Source organism: Melitaea cinxia, chromosome 3, assembly GCF_905220565.1.
Source record: "Melitaea cinxia chromosome 3, ilMelCinx1.1, whole genome shotgun sequence".
In the NCBI taxonomy this organism is placed as follows: Eukaryota; Metazoa; Arthropoda; class Insecta; order Lepidoptera; family Nymphalidae; genus Melitaea; species Melitaea cinxia.
In genome coordinates this window covers 3,988,409-3,995,925 of record NC_059396.1, presented here as the reverse complement: position 1 = coordinate 3,995,925, position 7,517 = coordinate 3,988,409, and positions in this window count along the sequence as shown.

Here is a 7,517-nt window from a genome sequence, read left to right as displayed (position 1 = left end):
ACTGGGTCAATCAAAGGCTAATATTTGTCATGTGGTCTTATTTAAATTTGATCGAGATTTTATGGGTACTTTTTTAGTGATCTATGATAGCGTGTATTTACTTGACTATTTTTTCGACTACCCCCGTTCTATTACTTGTCGATGTCATTGAATTCGGTTTTATTTCGTTTGTGAGCAAACACGGAAACTGACCATGTCAATTCAGGGTTTAGTCGTATGATCGTATCCTAATAAGCCAAAAATATTAATTTTTACGTTCATTAAATGAAATAGCTTACTATAATACCCAATGTATACTTATCATTATATGTTAATGAGCTTAGATATAAATGTGCCAATTTCCTATAAATATTCATATTATGTTCTAGTTGACCTCACAAATAATTACTTTACCTAATTTACATGACATGAAAATCTACTTTGTGCGAAATCCGACAGTAATAGAACTGAATTATTCCTAAATAGAATCCCAAAGCTACACGTTATGTAGATGAGGTCAATAGTCTCTGGTTTGTATTCAATTTATTAATAAAATATGGTAATCGCGTATAAATTGTATGCATGTTGTATTATAATTGCTATTGTTACAAATTTCGATGTTATTAACTGACAAAACAATGCCAGAAAGGACCTACGTTACTTTATGCTCTTAACTGACTTCACAAGAGGAAGTTCTTTTTTTGCTCATCTAGGATTTTCTAGGATAGGTATAGATATTTAAAGGATAAATTGTTGATGTAGTTACACTAGACTGTTAATTAGCGAGGAAATGATTGAATATAAATAAAACGAATAATTTCAATGCCAATAATATTTTTTTATGATAACATCTTTTTCATCGAACTAAATAATCTATTTACTCATCGAAATAAAAAATGTAATAAAAAATACTTTTTCAAATAGATCTGCACATTTAACCAACGTTAAATCATGAAAAGCGAAAGATTTAAATGTTAATTCTTTTTTAAGTCGATCTTAAAGTATTTATGTATATTAATTATTTAGGTATTTAAATGTCAAACCTCGTTCCCTTCACGTCGCAAATCTCTCCGCACTCATGACGGACTACGTGAAGTACCGACTTCAACAGGTTCAAACAGAACATGAGCATGGGTATATCTTTTTACATTACTGTCGAATATAATTATTCAGAAATATTCTGCTCTTAGAGATTGATTTTTTTCAAGTTATATTTAAAAAGCTTTTTTTTCCATTTTGAATTCAAAATACATATACAACTACATCTCAATAATCAATCGTCTGTCCAAGATATTTACTTGATTTTGTCTAAAAATAGTAACCCTTACATTAATCATAAGATAAATGAGGGGTGACTTTCATCAAGCTAGTATCTAAGCATTTAATCAGCGTGACATGAATCATGCGATATAAAATATAACATCATCTGTGTCTAATGTAGAAGAAGATCCCACAATCAGGTCTGATCTGGTGAAAACAGATTAAAACACGTAGGTATATAAATAGACGAACCTGAAACCAAATGTTCTATCAATAATAATTTGTGAATAATAGTTGTATTTGTTATAAAAAAATATAAAAAATATACACTAAATGTAATTTAAAGTATTGTAGGTAATCACGTCAAGCATTACCCAACCGCTCATTTGTTGACACAAATCAAGGCGAACGCTTCAATTGCCGACCATTTTGTGACATATAAAAATTACCCAAGCTTTAAAAATGCTCACGAAGCCGAGTAAAGCCAAGTTAATTTGTAGTCATTTAAAAGAGAAATTATTCTGTTAAACGAGGGATTTTACGTCATTTTTATTACCGCCTTTAAAGTAAGATTGCCGTCACTTAAAATAAGAATATTTGCATTTTCAAAACTTATTTGCGTTTTATTTAAGACGAAATAAAAAATTATGTACTTTTCTAATATACGTTTAATATAATTATTAAAATAATTTAACGAAGTGTAGTGGGGAGACGCCAGATGACTCATTTGCGGCATGACGACAAGGAGACACGGAGACACAGGGACGACGACAGCTTGAGGATGCGACGACACGATGTGGGTGCGAAGACACGACGACACGATGACACGAAGACACGACGACACGTTGACACGAAGACCGGTTAGGGAGGAGGCAGCAGTGAGGGACTTAGCGCAGGATAATCTTTATCCTATGATTCCTATGGGTCGAGACTCTGAGGGCAACCGGTCAAAAGGCACAGTAAGGATACTCAGGAGCGTGCACGAACTAAGCGCTAGAGACTAGTGTACCACCAGAAGTGGAATTCCTTCAGAAGTGTAATTCGTCCTGAAGTTCATGCCTATTTTTTTTTTCGAATTGATGAGTGCTGTTGGCCCTATCGGCCTTTAAAGTGTCACCGGTGAAGGGGGCGGGTACTATAAACACTGGCCGCGAACGAAGAAGAGGAGACCTCTCGGAGGGCTCGGAGAAAACCTACGTCTAAAGGGTGTCTTCTAACGAGATCACATCTCGGCTTAGAGTTCGACGGGGGTACATAAAATTGGTAACCAGCAAAGTATATTCATCCTTTGTACAACTTTGATAGCGCGATTTAAGGAAGGTCAACGCCATTTAGTGACGAAGGAGAAACTTCACAATATCAATCCGTTGCTTATAAACTTTGATAGCGCGATTTAACGGAGGTCGGCGCCATCTAATGACGAGTGCGCTATTTAAGACTGTCAATTCTATGTTAATATGTTTTGTTACAATAATTTAATATATCTCTTACTATTTTTAAATAATGTTCTTTGGCTTGCTGACTTTTTTTTCTAATTCAAACTGATCTGACAACAACGACAGCGAAAAGCAGAATTATTCAATTTTATGCAGTCGTTCGGGTCTAATGCTTGTGCAGTCATTTTTTTCAGTCCTCCCCAAGTTCGCGCCATCGTCGGTCCAGCGGGCCGGACCCGTCTGCTCCAACGGCCACCGGTCCTGCGATACAGTTGACCAGACCACTGCCACTTCAACTTGCTTATTCTATGGGTTTTGTGACTAATTTCTATTTATTAAAGATTCCTTTAGTAAAATAATTGTTGTAGAACAAAAAATAAACGTATTCGAATGCAGTGAAATTTTATGAGTACGTAATCATTTTGACTTATCTTTTTTTATAATTATAATGTCCAAAAAAGACCTAACTGATAATTCCATTTAAAGTTTTAACATAAAAATTAAATATTTAACAACATTACCTACATTAACCTCATTCCCACCTCAATAGAGGGTTCTTTTACAAACAAATTTTTAAATTACCGTTACGTTAAAAAAATTCTCAGAACAAGGAAAAGTAATTAAAGTTCTAATTAATTGGATAATAAATGTAATATAGCGTTAATGTACTTTTATCAAAATAAAAAAATGGCTACCAAATAAATGACACATACATTTTTTTTTGCAAATTTATAGTGAGTTGGACTACCATACGAAAAGCTTTATCTTAAAAATTGAACATAATTAATTTTTGGAATTAGACTTCTTTTACAGAATACGTATTAGAGGCTATGTCTCTTATAACTCGCATGGTTAGACTGACACTTTGGCAAGGTTGATTCTGATTTTTGTTCGACGGTTACAGGTTCAATTCCCGCTAGAGTGAGATATAATTTATGTATACGAACTCTGTATATGTATATTTATCACAAACATATGTATCTAAATCAGCTGACTGTTACTTTAAACACAGGCAACAAGTTGCCTACATTAGGATAAGATCACTGTATGAATACATTAAATATATTTACTTATTATTAATAGAAAAATAAGGGTAAGGGTAGAAATTAAAGAAAGTCTCCGATCGAAAAACTACTTCGGAGTTTTTATATACTCTTAAATATTTTACGATAATTTTACATATCATCAAACTTCCAGCTTAGACGTCTTAATACAATTAAATTCGATATCGTAATTGTGTTCGCTAGCAAACGAAAAAAAACCGGCTTCAGTTACATCCACAAGTATACAACGTAAGTAGACGAAAAAATTAACAAATGCACTAGTCATCACTACGATTTGCGAGGGATCCCCTCAATTTCTCTAGGATTCTATCATCTGATTCTGGTTTCCTTATCACAGTATCACCTTTAGGATATCTCCTTTCCAACAAAAAAAGAATTATCAAAATCGGTTCATAAACGACGAAGTTATCCCCGAACATACATAAAAAATATATACATATATACGGTCGAATTGAATAACCTCCTCCTTTTTTGAAGTATGTTAATAAATTAGACCATGTCTTCTGACTTATCTTGAAACTTGACCTCGGTCTTTGTGATTACAAGCCGTCTTCTCTTTGATCCTGCCATAATTAATCAGACTACCGCATTTAATGGTCGTCTACACAACAATTACAGTACAATACGAATCAAATTGTCCTGTATCATGGTCGGACTGAATTAATTTGGTTGATAATTGTCTGTTTTGTTGTATGTTTAGACAGGAGAGTGAACTTGATCAAGTAAATTGTGTATGATTAGCTAGATTAGAGTTGTTAACATTTTCTTTATTTATAACATTTTTTTATTACTTAATATATTCGTGTACCATTCTCAACAGAAAGCATGGCCTGTGAAACTAAAAACTAAATTTTAGTTATTTGTGAAAATCGCGCAGTATACAATCGAATGCTTAAAAATGTCAATTGTAATAATATTCAACGGTAATTGATGATCTACCAACATATTCGCGTTCGTTTCAATATACCTGGGTGACGGAGTTTAGCTCGGTATTTTTAGTAAATCGGGTGTTTCAGGGTGGAAATCATATTTAAATACGAATTGCATATTGATAAAATATGAATAATATTTTTCGATTTTACCGACATAATAAAAAATATGACGTGGCTATTTAAATAAAAAAAAAACGCGTGCAATTAGAATAAAAAAGAAAAAATTATAATCGAACTCCAAAATATGAGGATTTGAACCGTGGTCTTTTCGATCTATCGCGACCGGCCGATTTCCCACTTGAGCTATTACAACTTTATTGACAAGTCCGAAATTACCTTCGTATTCTAACGATATTGCAGCCATTTTTTCACTGTCTAAAAACAGAGATAAAACGACATTTTCTAAAAATGAATCCTAGCTAGATTTATTTATCTCCCCCGAAATCCTGCATACTAAATTTCATCAAAATCGTTGCAGCCATTTCTGAGATTCAGATTCTATATATTTATAGATTTACAGATTGGCAATGGCTTCAGTAATAACTACTGTACTGTAAAATCAAAAATAATTAATAAACGCAGAAAACCACGATACTTGCGCATGTAGCAAATAATGAATTTATAAAAAAAAGTAAAGTTACTAAATAGATAAAATGACTAAACATGAAAAATGGTTTAGTTTATATTATATAATCATATAGTAAAATTTGTTTAAATTGAGTTGCTCTTTTTCTCTTGGCAAGTGGTCACGTCTATCGCTCGACCGTTGCCATCTGCTTGTCTCTTGCCCAACAGACGAACAATATTGTTACTTCAATTTAGGCTATCATTAATCACTGGGAACTTAATACGATAATTTTAGATTATTGACATTGATACAAATGGAATAGCCGTGCTTCACGCCTCAGTCAACCTATTAGTTTAGGTCACTAATTTACATAATAAAATATCGCTTCGATGAACCGTTTGTTATTGATAACTAACTTCAACTAGCTTAATATAATATGTTCATATTATTGTTGCAAATACGTTCTACTTTTATTATATACAAGCTGACCTGGTGTACTTTGTACCGCCATATACTCAAAAAATAAATTAAATAATTCGATGCAGTCAAACGGATTTTATACGTGTTCATATATATATTTCACAATTACTCGTATTTTTTTATGGACAGATACACAAAATTTAACATAATACAAAATAATTAAACTAACTTCTATATGCCTACGAATAATGATAAAAATTAATTTAAATTTGTTCGTTTGGAGTAGGTTTAGACTATGGAAAAAATTTAAAATAACACCCTTGCAAGCGCCAACATCAAAACTGCAAGTTACCGCTTCGGTGAACCGACTTTGTTAGAAAGTAGCACATTGTATACGAGTAAGCGATTGAGCAATTTAATATTTTTAAGTAACACTTAAATTGTATATTGTAAAAAAAGGTTATGTTTATAAAAATAATACGAGTAAACAGTGATTTTATTTAAAATTATATCTCCTATTACTTTCAGAACTTTTCTTAGATAGTGTCACATATTAAGTTATAACAGCTACTGTAGCTAAAAATAAAATGACAATACATTCACATAATTATAATAACCAAAATACAAATACATTTATTACGAACAACGAGAAAAAATTACAAACAGAACGTCCAAAAAATATTCGTAATAAACTTATGTGTGCAGTAGTGTACACTAAAACAAATAACACTCAGCATGTATTGAAACACTATATAATATATAATACCCAAAAATTTCAAAGCTAGTTGTTAAAAAGCGCTTTTGACGGACACACGAACGAAAAAGGCAACGACAATATTTACTTCGCTTTATAGTTGCAAAAATTAATTATATTTACAAATATTTATTTTAAAATCGCTGTTTCTTTTAACACACAGAGGACCTTACACAAATTGTGAAAGGATACGAGTAGATTCGTTCAATTCGACCCGTACATTTGCCCGTTCAGACTCGTCAGACAAATTTTAGATGCAGTGGTTTTTAAATTACACTTTACTATCTTTGAGATATGTCGGTAAAAGCAGTATAGAATATTGACTTCATACACTTTCAAGCTATTGTATAGCTAACATTTGTATTAATAATGATTGTTTTTTTAAACATGTATAAATCGACTTTAGTTATGATAGACAGGATGGGCATGCTTTGTGGTTACGGCAGAAAAGAATATAGCCACCCCCTCATTCCCGTGGGTGTCGTAAGACCTATGACTAAGAGATAACACTCCACTACCACCTTGGAACTTAAATAGCCGACCGATGGCGGGATAACCATCCAACCCTGCGGTCACCAACCCGCCTGCCCAGCGTGGTGACTGAGCAAAACACATGAGTTCACGCCACTTTTGGCGCGAACTTATGGAGATTAATTTATATTTGTAAATAAAATTAATAAGAAGTAATAATCATACGCTTCAGCCTTGTAATATCCAACTACTGGGCCTCTTTTCCCATGTAGGAGAAGGATCAGAGCTTAATCCACCACGCTGCTCCAATGCGGGTTGGCGGATATATTCCCTACTATGAATAACGATCGCTATCAGGTGTACATGATAACAACCGGGGCCGACGGCTTAACATGCTCTCCGAGGCACGGTGGGGAGGACTGCACAAACACCCAGACCACGGCAAACACCTGTATGGCCAATACAAATGTTTGTCATGTGCGGGGATCGAACCCGCAACCGCCAGCGCAACAGGCACAATCTGCTGTGTGTGCTGTGACCGTTGCGCCAACGCGGCATAGTAATAATCATATTATCATAGTATTTTATGTATTTTTAATGTAAACGTGACTCATTGTAACACAGGAAAGATTT